The following is a 16,154-nucleotide window of genomic DNA, read 5'->3' on the forward strand; positions in this document are numbered from 1 at the left end:
TGAAAGGGCAATGAATATTGACTTTCACTGCAGCTCCAAACCGCAAATGGGAAGCAACCTCTAGGTTCTAATAGTGCTATTTTCAGAAAAAAGTTCTTTCTCAAATTCTCTTAGCCAAGGGAGCTGCTAAAAACTAGTTCCAGGTTTGTTCCAAGTAAAAATTTCGAATTGTAGACATCCATTTGGGTGTTGAGAAAAGCAGAGAGGAGGCTCTGAGGCACATAGCACTGTTTTCAAGACGTGTGTGATGAACACTGTGAGAAAACAGAGAGGTAAGGAGGCCAGGAGGGTGCGGTTGGGCCTTGCCGGGCGCTGGGTCCCTAGTGCAAGGTAGATGAGTCCTTGCGGCTGGAACCTTGTGTGTCGGAGTCTCGCTTCCCTGGCTGCTGGAAGGAAGCATTTAAGTGTGGGACCGCAAGAAGCGCTTGTAAACAGAAAGCCGGCCGGAGTGGTCGCTGGCCAAATGGGCTGTCACCGTGAGGAGGGCGGGCTGCCGAAACCTAGCCCCAGCCTGGAGTAGGTTGCAGGCCCTGCAGGTGAAAGGAGAAAAGCAGTCGGTGGCCAGGTGAGCATCTGCCTGCTTCTTTGCCGCCTGGCTGGCCACTGGGGGAAGGGTGTGGGGATGACAGCGTTGTAAATATCGAGAAGCTCCCTAGGGTAGCGGTGATTTTGCTATTTTCTTCCATCCTCTGGTTTTTATTTCATCCTGAAAATTGCACAATAATGCAGTGGATAGTAGGTGAGAGGAGATTATTTGATGCATTGTCTATTTATTTTTATGAATCAGGTATATAAGTAGAAAGCAGTTGAAATAGCTGATCCTGTTCTGTGCGTTTTTTTTTAAGTCCTCCGCTCCACCCCTCACCGCCCCTCCTGGGTCCTAGAAACGAGGCCTCAGCACAGCTTTTAATTCGCATCTAACTAGGGCTCTCAGATTACAACGATTCCTTCTGTTGACCTTGCTCGTTTTTAATATATAGTAAATGCCACTGTGTGACTGATGACAAGCATGATTTGGTCTTCTGTAAAAGGATTACTAAGCTAAAAGATTGAGATCCGGAAATTTTAGACCCATTCCTCAAACAAATTAAGTTACTACTGAGATATACAAATGAATGACAAATAAAGACTGACCTAGATTTATAGCTTGCAAAGCAAAACAGATTAGAATCTATCAGGTTAAACCGAGATTGAGTATTGCTGTTGTAAACTTATTTGGAAGTTTTCTTTCTTCTTGGAAAAGAGAAATATCTAGGCTTTTTTCCTGTGATATATTAATTTCAGTTGCCATAATCAATTACAATTTGTATTCATTTATAAGATACTTTGGCACACCTTAAGATACAAAGCAATTTTTGTTTCATTAGCTTAAAAAAAAAATGCCTTAACCAAAACTGGGCTGAAAAATAAGTAGGCATTAGTCTTTCTGGGTCATATAGTCTAACTTTTAGTTACTAGAAGAATATTAGAGTGATTGCACATAAAAGAGTGTTTTAAAGTCATGCACATCAAGGAAATAATATTAGTGAATGAAGAGTTTGCCTTTACAGTGAGTATTTTCACCATGTAATGGTTCATAGCAAGAACTATAAAGCCATTCTGGGTTTGAATTCCTGCTTGGTCACTTCCTATTGTGTAACCTTGAGTAGTTTATTTGTTGTGTTTCTTAATCTTTGGTATGGGAATGAGAATACTGATCTCATAGGGTTATTATGAGGATTAAATGAGTTAATATTTTTAAAGTTCTTAGAACAGCACATGTAGAAATTGCAATATACATGCTTGTTAATAAATACATAAAGATATAGCAATGTTAAAAGTAAATGGTGATTGCCAGGAGCTGGGGGAGGGTTGAAATGGACAGTTGTTAAATGGGTATAGTTTCAGTTTTGCAAAATGAAGAGTTCTAGAGATTAGTTGCACAACAAGGTAAATGTATTTAACAGTAAGGAACTGTACCCTTAAAAATAGGATAGTAACTTTCATATTGTAACTTTTCCCACAATTAAATCTTTTAAAAACAGCAGTGTTAGCAAAGTTATATACAGTCATCCCTCGATACACAAGGGGACTCAGTTTCAAGATCTCTCAGATACCAAAATTCAAGAATCCTCAAGACCTTTATATAAAATGATGTAGTGCCTTGCACTTAACCTATGCACATCCTCTGGTGTAATTTAAATCATTTTTAGATTACTTATGAAAGTGTTAGTCACTCAGTTGTGTCTTACTCTGTGATCTCGTGGACTGTAGCCTGCCAGACTCCTCGGTACTATAAGATTACTAGTAGTACCTAATATAATGTATATTCTATGTAAATAGCTGTGATTTCAATGAAAATACTGTGTAAATAGTTGCCTTTTTTTTAAGTTGCTAAGTCATATATTACTCTTTGCTACCCCATAGGCTGTAACCCACCAGGCTCCTCTGTCCATGGGATTTCTCAGGCAAGAATACTGGAGTGGGTTGCCATTTCCTCCTCCAGGGGCTCTTCCTGACCCAGGATTCGAACCTGCGTCTCCCATATTGGCCGGCAGATTCTTTACCACTGAGTCATTAGGGAATCTGCAGATAGTTGCCTGGTGCCCATCAAATTCAAGTTTTGCTTCTGGAACTTTCTGGAGTTCTTTTCTCCCCAGATATGTTCAATCTGTGATTGGTTGAATTTGTGGATGTGGAAGCCAAGGGTGCGGAGAATCCACTGTGTTCAGAATCTCTATTAGCACTTAGCAGGCCCTGTCCACAGCTGTCTTTGCTATTGTGAAAATGCACCCTCTGGCAGTCATCAGTAAGATTCACTTATTTGGTAAATTCACACAGTCAAGACATCATAAAGAGAACAAACAAATGATCAGAAGCAACACCTAAGACACTGTGGCCCACACAGTTCTGAAAATGCCCCTCCCCTGGGATTGCATGCCCTAATCCCTAGAACCTGTTGCAATGATGAAGTGTCACTTCCTTGATCATATTATGTTACATGGCACAGTTGAATATAAAATAGGGGAATGAGCTGGTGGGCCAAATCTATTCAAAGTGAAGTGAAGTCGCTCAGTCGTGTCTGATTCTTTGCAACCCTGTGGACTGTAGCCTACCAGGTTCCTCCGTCCATGGGATTTCCCAGGCAAGAATACTGGAGTGGGTTCCCATTTCCTTCTCCAGGGGATCTTACTGACCCAGGGATCAAACCCGGGTCTCCCGCATAATAGGCAGACACTTTACTGTCTGAGCAACCAGGGAAGTCAAACCTAATCAAAGGGGCCTGTAAAAGAGGAGAGCTTTCTCAGGCTAGGGAAATCGAGAGTTCTGAAGCCGGAGAAGGACTGAACGTGCTGTTGCTGTATTGAAGATGGAGGGAATGCTTGAGAAGGAATGGGTCGGCCTAGAGAAAGGCAGGAGACCTAGAATTGCTGAGGGTGACCCAGCGTGGAAAATGGGACCTCAGAATGAGGGCCAGCAAATTGGATGAGCTCAGAACTGGATTCTTTACCAGAGCCGTTGGTTAAGAACACAGCCTGACCAGCACATTGATTTCAACCTTGTGAAGGAGAGCCTGAGCTGAGAACCTAGCCAACCCCACCCAGACTCTAACCTTCAGAATTTCGAGGAAATGGGTGTTGTATTAAGGTTCTAAGTTTGTGGGAATTTGTTACACCATAATAGAAGACTACAAAGACAGGAACAGACTATCCATAGAAGAGAAAACTAAAGGGCTAATAGTCATATGAAAGTGATTCTCAAATAAAAACGAAAAAAAGAAAAAAAAATGCTTTCTCTTTCCATTAATCAAATAAATGAAATTGAAACAACAGCCCGGAACTGTTTTTCCAGCTCTCAAATTTACATAGATTTTTTAAAATTCTAGCTCTTCACTTCATTTAGCGTGCAGTAGAGCAGACACTCTCAGATGCTGTGAGAGGTACACAGATGTTAAACCTTTCTGAAAAACTTGTTGACTGAATGTCAAAAATCTCACTAATGTGTCTACTCCTCAGTCCAGTAGTTCCAGTTCTAGCAGTCTGTCCAAGGGAACTTATAAGAAGTATTTAAAAAGTCGACATTCACAAGTGCTTAATATAGCTTTGGTTAGAAAAGTCAGGTATTGACAATAGTCTCAATGCCCAACAGGAGGGGAGCAGTTTGAATTAATTATGCTACTGTCAAAAGATACGGTGTTATGCAGACTTTTAAAAGGATGTTTCTGAAGGGTTTTAACAGTATGGAAAGGTATTTACCAATTTTTGGTAAATAGGAGGAGATCGGTTAGAGAAATATTTGTGTATAAGTGAAAAATGTTAGTTGCTCAACTATGTCCAACTCTTTGTGACCCTGTGGACTGAAGCCTTCCAGGCTCCTCTGTCCATGGGATTTTCCAGGCAAGAATACTGAAGTGGGTAGCCATTCCCTTCTCTAGGGATTCTTCCCGACCCAGGGATCTAACCCTGAGTCTCCCACACTGCAGGCAAATTCTTTACCATTTGAGCCACCTGGGAAGACCATAATAACTCTCAACTATGTTTAAAAAAGCAGAAAATCTACCTACATAAGGAAGGTGATTGAAAGGGCCAAAATGGAGCAACACTTTTTTTTTCCCATTGGAGGATGACTAAGCATAGTTTATTTCCCCTTGAACATTTTACTGTATTTTCAAAACATTTAACAGTAAGTATATAGTAGTTGTTTATAACCATAATAGTTAACAAATATTATTTTAAATGCCGTTAAAAACTCTATGCTATGGGGAATACCATGATCTAAGACATTGTCCAGTCAAATAATGGAGAAAATAAAAATTCATAAATAACTAAAATATGTGTGAGAAAGTGATGTTTTAAAGAAAGACAATGAGATAGGAAATAACAAATATGGTTGAGAAGATTGAAAACAAAGTAGGATAACTTATTTGTCAATACAGATAATCAGTATAAGCTTTATGGTAGAAGGATGGATGAGTAGCATACTGAAATAATACAATAAGGAAACTCGTAGTTGAGTTTCATTAAGTCTTTTTTTCTCATTGATTGATGGATTTTAGGCTTTGGGCCGTAGACTCAGGTTAATTATACAAGTGGAAATCAAAGAACTATGATGGATATATAGCCATTAGCGAAAAAAAAAAAAAAAAAAACACCTTGCACGTTATTACTAGGAAAACCAAACTAGGGCTGGTAACATCTGCATTAAAAACCATGCAAAGCTAATACTTGCTGAATATTTATCAAGTACTTAACGTACTCTATACCAGTTTAATCTTGTGTGCAGCTTTCCTATGATACTTGAAGTCAAGTCATACATTTACATATTTAAGAAGCAGGCAGGTTGCAGGGTACTATTTTAATTACTGGTTTCAGAAAACCTTCTTTTAATAGAAACCTGAAAAGGTTAGACCATTTGGGTAAATGTTTAGGATTCTCTGTCTATGGACACTTTTCAGGAGCCCCAGACCACTGCTGCTCTTCTTCCTTTTTCTATTACCTTCCTTTGATATTTTGATATGCCCTCTCCTCCACATCTGTAGGAAAGTACTGAAAGTGTCTCTTGCCCCACTGGCTGTTAGCCAAATGCTGATTTTCTTCATGGGGCGTGTTTACCCTTTAAAAGAAACTGTGGAGGAATATCTAACAAGGAATCGCCATTTTTCTTTTTCCTTTTTCTTTTAGAGTGGATTTAGTATTTGGTTCTTAAGTAGCTGAACTGTATTCTAGCTTGGAGTTTCTGATGCAAGCTAAATAATTCAGAGAACTGGTTACTGAGTGTGGTAAGAATAACCACCAGCAGTGAATTCCATGCCTATGTTTGCTCTGCTTCATTGGCTACTGTAGGTATTAGCAGACAGCAATAAAAAGCCCACATCATTCACCTTCATATTGACAATAGGATAAGAAGTTTATTTGGTTCATGAGTATAGTTAATGTTAGTGGCAACATGAGTTATGAGCAAAAAACCAAAGTCAAAATATAGAGGCCATTGTATTAAGATGTCAGGCATGCTGTTTTTCACTAACATTTTGTTTGTTTTTCATACACTCATTAACTGTCAATTTGAGTTTTGTGTTTTGAATTTGATTCTCTGATTATATGTCACATTTATGAGTATGGAAGAAATTATTCACCTAGTTACCATGATTAGTGTAACCAATTTATAATTCAGTGCAAACTGAAGCTGCCTTGGTCTGTATTATCCAGTTTACCTGTGGACATTTATCTAACTGCAAAATTGCTAAATATTCATTTCACCCGGTAGTCTACAGATGTGATTATAGATTTTCATAGAACAAGGAACATGTATTATAGGTTAGAAAACATTGGAAATGTAACCCAACAGTTTTTATGCTCCAGGAAATTAGCTAAGTGATCTTTTCTCATAAACTTTTCCAGAGCAACTTCTCTTCCACCCTCAGGGATTCACTGGTTTGTTAATTAGACAAGTAAGGATTGAGCACTTGTTTATGCCATGACACATACCTCTTATAGTTGGAGTCAGAGATATAATCTTGAAGGAAACAGGCACAGTCTTGCCTTCGTGAAGGTTGCCGTCTAGTAGGGGAGACAGACAAGTAAACAGGCTATTTTTACAGAGTGAAAAGCATTGTAATTGAGGAAATGTGTGTGCTGTGGGACCTCACAAGAGGGATGTCCAGAATGGACATGGGAAGTCAGGGAAGAAGTGGTACCTCAGCAAAGACCTGAAGGCTGAATGAGAACTAGCCAAGTCGTGGGCCTGTGTGGGGGGTACGGGATAAGAGTTGGAGATTTAAGAGGTAACCCTAGGAAAGTAAGTCGACTGGAGCTCTTATAGGCAGTGTTAAGAAATATTAAGATTTATCCAGAAAATAACAGTTTTATCACTATTTTTAGAAAACCCTCTCTGACTGCAGTGTAGTGAATGGATTAGTGGAAGGCAAAAATAAAGGATGGAAACTGGCTGGTGTCTGAACTAAGGTTGTAAAGAAAGAGGGAAAGGGATACATTTGGCAGATGTCAGAGAAGTAGAGTTAACATAACTTGCTGCTCAGAGTGATTTGTGGGGGAGGGAGCCAGTAGGGTCAAGGATGATGATATCCTTCACTCTATGGAGAATGCCAAGAGGAGGGGCAGGCTGAGGGTTAGGTGAGGAGTTCGGTTTTGTGCATGTTAGGAGCTAGGGGAAGTCTGAAAGGCAGTGGCATGTGTGAGTCAAGAACTCAGGAGAACAATACTTCTCATCTCCACGTGGACTTCTACTGAAAGCCACAGGGATGGAGAAGATCACCCAGTGGAAGAGGAACTAAATAAGACGGTTATGAGGAAAATAGGGGAGCACCTACATTATGATATGGGCATTTTGTTGTTCAGTCACTCACTCATGTCTGACTCTTTGAGACCTCTTGAACTGCAACACACTAGGCTTCCCTGTCCCTCACTCTCTGCCAGAGTTTGCCCAGATTCATGTCCATTGAGTCGGTGAGGCTATCTGCTGCCTCCTGTCCCTTTTGCCTTCAGTCTTTAACAGCATCGGGGTCTTCTCAAATGAGTTGGCTTTTCGCATCAGGTGGCCAAAGTATTGGAGCTTCAGCTTCAGCATCAGTCCTTCTAATGAATATTCAGGGTTGATTTCCTTTTAGGATGGACTGGTTTGATCTCCTTGCTGTCCAAGGGACTCTCGAGTCTTCTCCAACACCACAGTTCAAAAACATCAGTTCTTTGGTGCTCAGCCTTCTCTAGGGTCCAGCTCTACATCCATACACGACTACTGGAAAAACCATAGCTTTGACTGTACAGACCTTTGTCAGCAAAGTGATAAGGGCATAGGAAAGGGAGTTCATACAAGGGACTGAAGGCGCATACAGGGATAAAGGAGAAGTGCTGGAAGAGACTGTGGTCATGCATTCATGAGAGCAATGTAAAGAGTGAGTGTTCAATAGTTCAGTACTACCGAGAGGTCAGGCAGTTGTGGAGTGAAAAGTCTCCCGGGTTTGGCAATATGAAGGTTGTTGTTGACCTCTGCCTGTGCAGTTTCATCTGATGCAGAATCAGAGTGCTTCCACGTGGTGAGAAGTAGAGTCAGCGAGTATTGAAAAAACAAACAAACACATTTCTTTAAGAAACCTGGAAGAGGAGAAGGGACAAAGGGCCCAAGCTGTACAGGAGCTTGGGGGACAAGGGAAGATATTACTTCTTCATTATTTCTTCTTTGAGAAGAAATATTCCTTTTGAATCACCCTGAATCTTGTCCTAGTGAATCCTTCCACTCTAAGACCACCGGAAAGCACAGAAACTAATGCTGCCTGAATAGTGCAGGAGGAACCCTTGAGTAAATTAAAACCTTATCTCAGAGCTTCCAAAACCGACTGCTGTCACCACTCTCTCCACTAGTTTGTTGGTTTGTAATGGGAGGAGATCAAAGAGACTGTGGTGACCTTTTCCCTGGTGCCATCCAGACGACACCTGTCAGTATTCTGTACCCTGCTTTTGAGTTCTCAAAGCACTTACATTATGTCATTTGATTTACACTCCAAAACAATCTTTGGAGGAGGTAGGAAAGGAATCCTTATTTGACCTACATTGAAAGAACTAGAATTCAGGTTCAAATGACTTGAGAAGTAGTAATGGTGCATGGACACTTCGAACTCAGGTCTTCTAATTCCAGACCTTGTGGTCCAAAAGTAATTCAGTTCAATTCAGTTCAGTTCAGTTGCTCAGTCGTGTCTGACTCTCTGCGACCCCATGAATCACAGCATGCCAGACCTCCCTGTCCATCACCAACTCCTGGAATCTACTCAAACTCATGCCCATCGAGTCAGTGATGCCATCCAGCCATCTCATCCTCTGTCGTCCCCTTCTCCTCCTGCCCCCAATCCCTCCCAGCTTCAGGGTCTTTTCCAATGAGTCAGTTCTTCACTTGAGGTGGCCAAAATACTGGAGTTTCAGCTTCAGCATCAGTCCTTCCAATGAACACCCAGGACTGACCTCCTTTAGGATGGACTGGTTGGATCTCCTTGCAGTCCACGGGACTCTCAAAAGTCTTCTCCAACACCATTACCCTTCACTAAAAGGTCAGATATAGTATCTATATTTTCACTGTAGTGGGGTCGTATGAAACCTGGGCATGTCATCTTAAGAAACAAGACTGAAAGTTGTGGGTCAACTTTGTTATTTTGTTTGAATCCTATATATACTGGTATTTGTCCCTCTGTCTACCTGTTGCCCCCCCCCAAAGTTTATTTTTAGTTTAATTGGATGTACCTTAATAGCTGAAGCATGTTTGAATTACCTATAGTCACATCTAACTTGAAAATATTCCTTTCAATTCTTTTGACAGAAACACTTATTTGCAGGGTTGGTTTTTTTTTTTTAAGCAAACATTTTTACAAGTGTTTCTATTTATTGGCTAAATGAAAAATGATGTCTTTGGTAAACATTAGTGAAAGGTTAGGGCAATTAGGACTATGTAAACATTTTTGAAAGCACTTGTTTGGCCAAAATGGAATCACAGTTATTATACCCTTGCAGACATTCCAAGCAGTATGTCCAAGGTCACTTCAGAGAATTGAGGTTAGCTAGTTAGAACAGCCTTTTATTCTGTTTGTTCAGGCACCTCTCATCCACCATTCCCTTAGAGAATTTACAGTGACACAGAAATAGTACAGAGGTGATTTATTTTTTTTGTAAATTAAGTATATTTAGCAATTAACTTTCTGAGTTGTGGGATTCACAAATAGATTTAAAAATAATTATTAAAGTTCTTGCTGTTTGAAATTAACACTCAAAGTACCTTATGTGTGAAACTCTAGCTGTGTTATCTCAAGGTAATTAGTTTGCTGTTGTCCTACTGGCTGGTATGTGCGTTTTAGAGGCTTGTTTCCACTCACTTACTGGCCATGTTAGCTTGGACAAGGTATTACTGCATTTCTTTAAATCTCAAGTCCCTTATCTGTAAAGTGGTAATAATAATAACAGCAGTAGCTCTCCGATAGGGTTGCTGGGAGGATTTAACAGCATAATGAAGGTACAAGGCTTCACATAATCACTTTAGTAAGTGCTCAATAGCACTTTTTTCCAGTAGTCATGTGTGGATGTGAGAGTTGAACTTTAAAGAAAGCTGAGCACTGAAGAATTGATGCTTTTGAACTGTGGTGTTGGAGAAGACTCTTGAGAGTCCTTTGGACTGCAAGGAGATCCAACCGGTTCATCCTAAAGAAAATCAGTCCTGAATATTCGTTGGAAGGACTGATGCTGAAGCTGAAGCTTCAATACTTTGACCACCTAATGAGAAGAACTGACTCATTGGAAAAGCCCCTGGTGCTGGGAAAGACTGAAGGCAGGAGAAGGGGATGACAGAGGATGAGATGGTTGGATGGCATCACTGACTCCATGGACAGGAGTTTGAGTAAGCTCCAGGAGTTGGTGATGGACAGGGAGGCCTGACGTGCTGCAGTTCATGGGGTCACAAAGAGTCAGACACGACTGAGCAACTGAACTGAACTGAAATGCTCAGTAAATGTTACAATGACTTAAACCTTGGTCTTGGCATAGGAGCTGTAAGAACTCTAAGTAGTTTTTTAAACTTTTCATTAAATACACCTTCCACATTTAACGTATGTCCATCTACACTGAAGGAGTCCCCTGCAGGGCATTTTTGAAGACTTTAGTAGTAGTCATTTCTCATGCTGGGGAACTATTTGAATCCCTATAAGCTTATCATCCTAATGTCAGATCAAAACAGTCAAAGAAATAGGCCAATCAGAGCTCCAGAATTCAGCTTCAGAGGGTTTTTGTATTGCAGACTTGTTTCATAAAGTCCATTTTATACTAATGATAATAGTCTGTGCATGTGTGCATGCTCAGTCATATCCGCCCTTTGTGACCCCATGCACTGCGGCCCGCCAGGCTCCTCTGTCCATGGCATTCTCCAGGCAAGAACACTGGAGCGGGTTGCCATGCTCTCCTCCAGGGGATCTTCCCGACCCAGGGATCAAACCCAGGTCTCTTGTGTCGGCAGGTGAATTCTTTACTACTGAGCCACCTGGGAAGCCCATGGTCCATAATAAAGGACATTTAAACCAAGATTTAGAGATGAAAATGTAGTTTTTAGTGTTCTTCCTTTTCATATTTTGTAAACTTTTCCTTTGTCTATATGATGGACAGAGAATTTTTTGGCCTATGTGTTGTACGTAGTAAAATAGCAAAGACTTGTTTTCTTATTTTTACCTTGCCTTGTCCTTATCTTTGACGGTCAAAGACAATGTTTTGTCTGCTTTTGGCAGCCTCATTTGTTTCCTGAGAGAATTGGTAAGAGGCTGCTTGGTAGCCAACCAAGGTCATTGTCAATAATTGAGTCCAAAAGGGAGGGAGAAGTTGTGGAAGCAGTCCATCATCACTGGATACCTCCATCCTTTCAAATAAGAAGTGAGTCACCTTCTGCTTAGACCTTATCGTGAGTCTGGTACTCTCTGGGTGCCATTTAACAAAGATCTGGGCTCATATTTAAGCAGGTTCAAGTGTACCGAGGAAAGAAAAAAAATCAGATAATTACTTCTCATGTACATTTACCCTAAATGCCCGGAGGAACCAGTTTTGTGAATACGTGCTCACACATAAGCTGGTTGTTGCTTTGAAGGTTAAAGTGGTGAGTATTCTCCCTTCTGCTAATCAGCTGTAGTGACCTAGGGAATTAAGTCAACAGGAAGCGAAGCACGGGTTCATTTCTCATGACATCTCAGCCACCCAGCAGCGGCTTCTCTTGGCCAGCAATGTTCCCATGGGTCGTATAGACTTGGGCAGCTTGTGAGGAAGCACCCTGTACGCATGCCTCCCATTTGTGCAGTGGTGAGTTCACGTTGAGCGCACCCTTTGGTGGGACCTTTCAAGATATTCCTGTAAGTCGACAGCTTCATGCCAGAAGCAGCATCATTTCTAGAGCAGGTCTGATTAGTTTTGTTTGTACATTTGTTTCCTTTGTTTTTGGTTTCTTTCAGCTGAAGTCATCTCTGTATACATGTTATTATGTGATTTAATTGTGTTTTGTCACTTAAGACCTTTTATTGTCCCTTGATTTGTGATGATTCTTATTTATGTTCTTGTAACACCTTTTGTATACTTCTGTTTAAGAGTGCTTTTTATACTTGGTTTTGTTGTGTTTCCCCACAAGCTCTTTGAGGGCAGAAGCTGTGTTTTGTGACCGTAGCATCTCTAACATAGTGTTTGGATACTTGGTCCATCCTCTATGAGTACTTGTTGAGTATAAATGTTTGTGTGTTTAGGAATCTACTAGCTTCTAACAGGAATAGTAATTGTTTTAGATTTTACAAAAATTTCACATATATTATCTGCATTTGTGCATTACAGCTGTCAAATGGAGAGATGCTTTGAGGGATACAGGCATTGGCAGGATTTCCACTTTGCAGATAAGAAGGGCCAAGAAGTTGTGAGTCAGCCTGACTTACTGGAGGTCATTCAGCTCAGAAGGCAGTGCTTGAGCCATCAGCCCTCTCCTGGTGTCAGAAATGTGTGTTTTTCCTGTTGCTACACCTCTGTCCCAGCAAACAAACTCAAAACTGGGTGGCTCATGGATTGAATTCACTTTACTTAATCCTTGTTTATGGTCCTTCTAGCATCAGGGTCCCTGAGTGATTTAAGGTGATTTAAAAGGTAATTGAGCTTGTACTCAGTAATTAGACAGGGATTGCAGGAACTTCTTTTTCTTTTCCATGGGGCCTTTGACTGACAATAGGTGAGTCATTCTGGTCTCTTTCGTCATCTCTAAAAAAAAATAATCCTGCTTCTCTACTTACCTCTCCTTGTTGAGATTACTACAAAATTTTATCCAGAAGCTTATCAAGTGCTTTATAAACCACGCACTAAACCACGCACCTGAAGACAGTTACTCTCAATAAAGTCAAATAGTTGTATGAGCTGATGACATCTTTACATCTAAAGAGGCTAATCTAGAAAGCTCCTTCCCCAGCTTTTAGGGTGCCTCGCATAGCTGGGTCTCAGTGTGTCTCTCTGGAGTGGCCATCACCTTTGTTGTGTAGGTTTCAGGCTAGCTGGTTTAGCTGGGCTGGCACCTCCATGCTGTAGCTGGCTGGTCAGTTGCTAAGTCACGTTCGTCTCTCTGCGACCCTGTGGACTGCAGCGGCCCAGGCCCCTCTGTCATCCACTATCTCTTGGAGTTTGTTCAAAGTCATGTCCATTAAGTTGGTGATGCCATCCAACCATCTCATCCTCATTGTACTAGTCAGTTATTTCTTGCTACAGTTGGAGGCTGACTCTAGCGCATATGGTTTTTATGATGGAACTTGTCACTTTCTTCACCTCAGTCCCGGGATGAAGATAATTTGAGTGGTTCCTTTGTATGTTTTTAATCACTATTTCCTGCCATGGAGGTAAAGGGAAATGAAAAACAGTGAGTCTGCATTTTTAGACACTTAAGTAACTGAAGTTTGTGTCTGTTTTGTTGCTAAAACCAGGACATTTTGGTTTTATGTAAACCGGCTTCCGAATCAGAAGCCTTAGCTTTCTAATCCAGTGGTTGACATTGGGGCATAATAATGTTACTGCCTTCAAGACCAGACTAGTTGGAAATTTGAGATGCCATGCTTATATTTAGTTTGGTTTCTGGGAAAATACCTTGGGGCGTCACATGTCTCAATGACTTTTGCAAGTGACAAACAATAATCACAGAGATGGACTGAAAAATGCTTTAGGTTGATTGCCTGAGGGCATTTCAAAGGGAACATGTCCTTCCTGGTATTAGAAAGAGCTTGAGCTCTAAGTCACTGGGAAGTTTGACCAGCCGAACTATGGATTTGGAGTGGTTCTCAGAGTAATTCCTAAGTGTTGCATAGGTGCTTTTGTTTTCATAAAAGGTCTGAGTGAGGTCTTTGCTACCTGACCTTTGCCATGTTATTTTTAAACCCAGTTTCAATAGCTGGAAGCTTTTTCTAACCAAGAAAAAAATGTAAAAGCTCAAGTCAGTGTTTTGGAAATCATGTCAGATTTTACTTAGATGAGCTTATGAATTCAAATATATTTTTGCCAGAAAACCAGAGTGCTGTTTATATGTATAGATGTCAGTACTTTGAAAACAGACTTCATGCAGTTGTTCATTCAACTAGTATTTACTGAGCACCCACTGTGTACTGGGCTTCCGAGGTGGCTCAGTGGTAAAGAATCCGCCGGCCAAGCAGGAGATATGGGTTCAATCCCTGGGTCGGCAAGATCTCCTGGAGTAGGAAATGGCAACCCACTCCAGTATTCTTGCCTGGAAAATCCCATGAACAGAGGAGCATGGCAGGCTACAGTACATGGGCTGCAAAGAGTCAGACACGACTGAGTGACTGAACACCCACACACACATACACATTGTGTGTTAGCCATAATGTTAGGTCCAGTGAAGGTTGTAAACATGTGATGGGGTAGAATTGCCGTTCTCAAGTTGCTATATGTCCTGTAGGGTAGGCGTGTGACTTGCAGGAAAGTTACTTGGTATCTTTGCCCCTCAGATTCCTCATCTGTAAAAATGGGAATAATGGTACCACTTTAAATATGGTGAAGCTTACAGATACAAAGTACTAAGCAATGTACTTGGCACAAAATATGCTTTTGATAGTTTATCATCATCCTCATTTCAGAAAGAACAGGCACTGTGCAATGTATGCTGTGGGCGTGGCACCAAAGGCGTTCTGTAGATGGTTGAAGAAAGAGCAAACTGTTTTAGGATCAGGGGTCAAAGAAAGCTTGTGAAAGAGGTGGCAACTGAGCTTGAAGAGTGGATGGAATTTCAGCAGGTAGAGATGGGAGATGGTTCCTCAGAGATAACTGTAAGCAAAGCGTTAGAGTTGGGAAAGCCTAAACTTTGAGCAGTAGTGTTCCAGTTTGGAGGAAAAGAATGTCTTACGAAAGTGAAGTGGAAAGTTGGAGAGCAAGCTAGTCCCAGACTGTGAAAGGCCTAGATCAGAGAGTCGTGCCGTCATCAACGGGAGCTGTACTGAAGGGTTGTGTTTGCTTCTGTCTCACCAGTACCTTAGACTGCACGCAGCCCCTAGCGAGCAGTCAGCAAATAATCATTGAGTGAACAACTGAGTTGGCTTGAGACAAGTTGAGCTTCATTTTGCCAGAAGGTAAGTCTGGTAGAAATGTCTTACAAAAAGTTCGGAACATGGGACCCAAGTCCTATGAAGACCGAAGGTGGAAGTTTGGGAGGTGTGAATTATGGAGGTAATTATTGACGCCGCAGTGTGGACAAGTTGACTCAAGCAGTACATGTGGCCATGGTCAGAGAAGAGACTTGAGGTGAGGCCCTATTTGACGAGGAGACCAGTAAGGAAAGGCAGAAGATGGAACCAAGAAGGGGAGGGTAGGAGGAGGAGGAAAACAGAGACCTCAGTGCCTGTGAATCCCGAGGAGGAAAGGTTTGAGGAGGGGCTGGTTGACAGGCTCAGAGCAGGTCAGGGCTTTGCAGTGAGGGAGCTAGTGATGGTGTAGTGAGGAGGTCCCTGGACTGGGTGGAAGAGAGTTCAGTCAAGTAGGGCCTGGTGCCAGGCTGTAGGTCTTGCTGGACACAGCACACTCGGGCACATTTTTTTCAAGGTTAGTTGTTTATTGGTATTTGCTTTTTGAGCATATATCTAAACAGATCATATGCCCAAACTGTATATATTATCTGATTTCAATTAAATATTAGGTTTAAAAAAAAACCTTGTTTTCTCTGAATTCTGAGGTCATGACTGATTTTCATTTCTTTTCCACATCTGTCAGTATTTTCCAGGGTTTTTATGAGTGTTTATTACCTTCAGAACTGGGAAAAACATTATAAAATTATATCTTTAAATGATATATTCCTTATGTATTGTCTATCAATACACTTCTCATTTATTGAAACTTAGAAAAATGTAGCCGTTTAATTCCATTGTGTTTCTACCTGTCTTTCTCCCCTGAAAGACCTCTGAACTCTTCTTCTGAGGTCCACACCAGCACCATTTCCTTATCTACTGCTCCTGGCTTGCCTGTGCTCCATCAACATGCTCACATTACATGTCTTTATAACAGAGCTTAGCCTCTTGTAGGCTGATTGTCCAAAAACATCCTTATAGGGTCAGATCCTTTTGTGGTGGAACCTTTACAACCTTACAACCATTATGTAACTTGTAGAAGATTTCCAGTCAGCTGTGG

The 16,154-nt window shown here is 41.2% G+C and overlaps 1 protein-coding gene across 3 annotated transcripts in view; it reads left to right on the forward strand.

Moving 5' to 3' along the window:
* The first annotated feature begins 420 nt into the window (after nt 1–420).
* Nucleotides 421–16,154, forward strand: part of PLEKHM3 (pleckstrin homology domain containing M3) — a 203,398-nt gene continuing 187,664 nt past the window's right edge. For all 3 annotated transcript variants that reach the window (XM_065930700.1, XM_065930699.1, XM_065930701.1), the window contains exon 1: nt 421–565. The gene's annotated coding sequence lies outside the window, so the exon portion shown is untranslated. The remainder of the gene's footprint in view (nt 566–16,154) is intronic.

Source organism: Muntiacus reevesi, chromosome 3, assembly GCF_963930625.1.
Source record: "Muntiacus reevesi chromosome 3, mMunRee1.1, whole genome shotgun sequence".
NCBI lineage: Eukaryota > Metazoa > Chordata > Mammalia > Artiodactyla > Cervidae > Muntiacus > Muntiacus reevesi.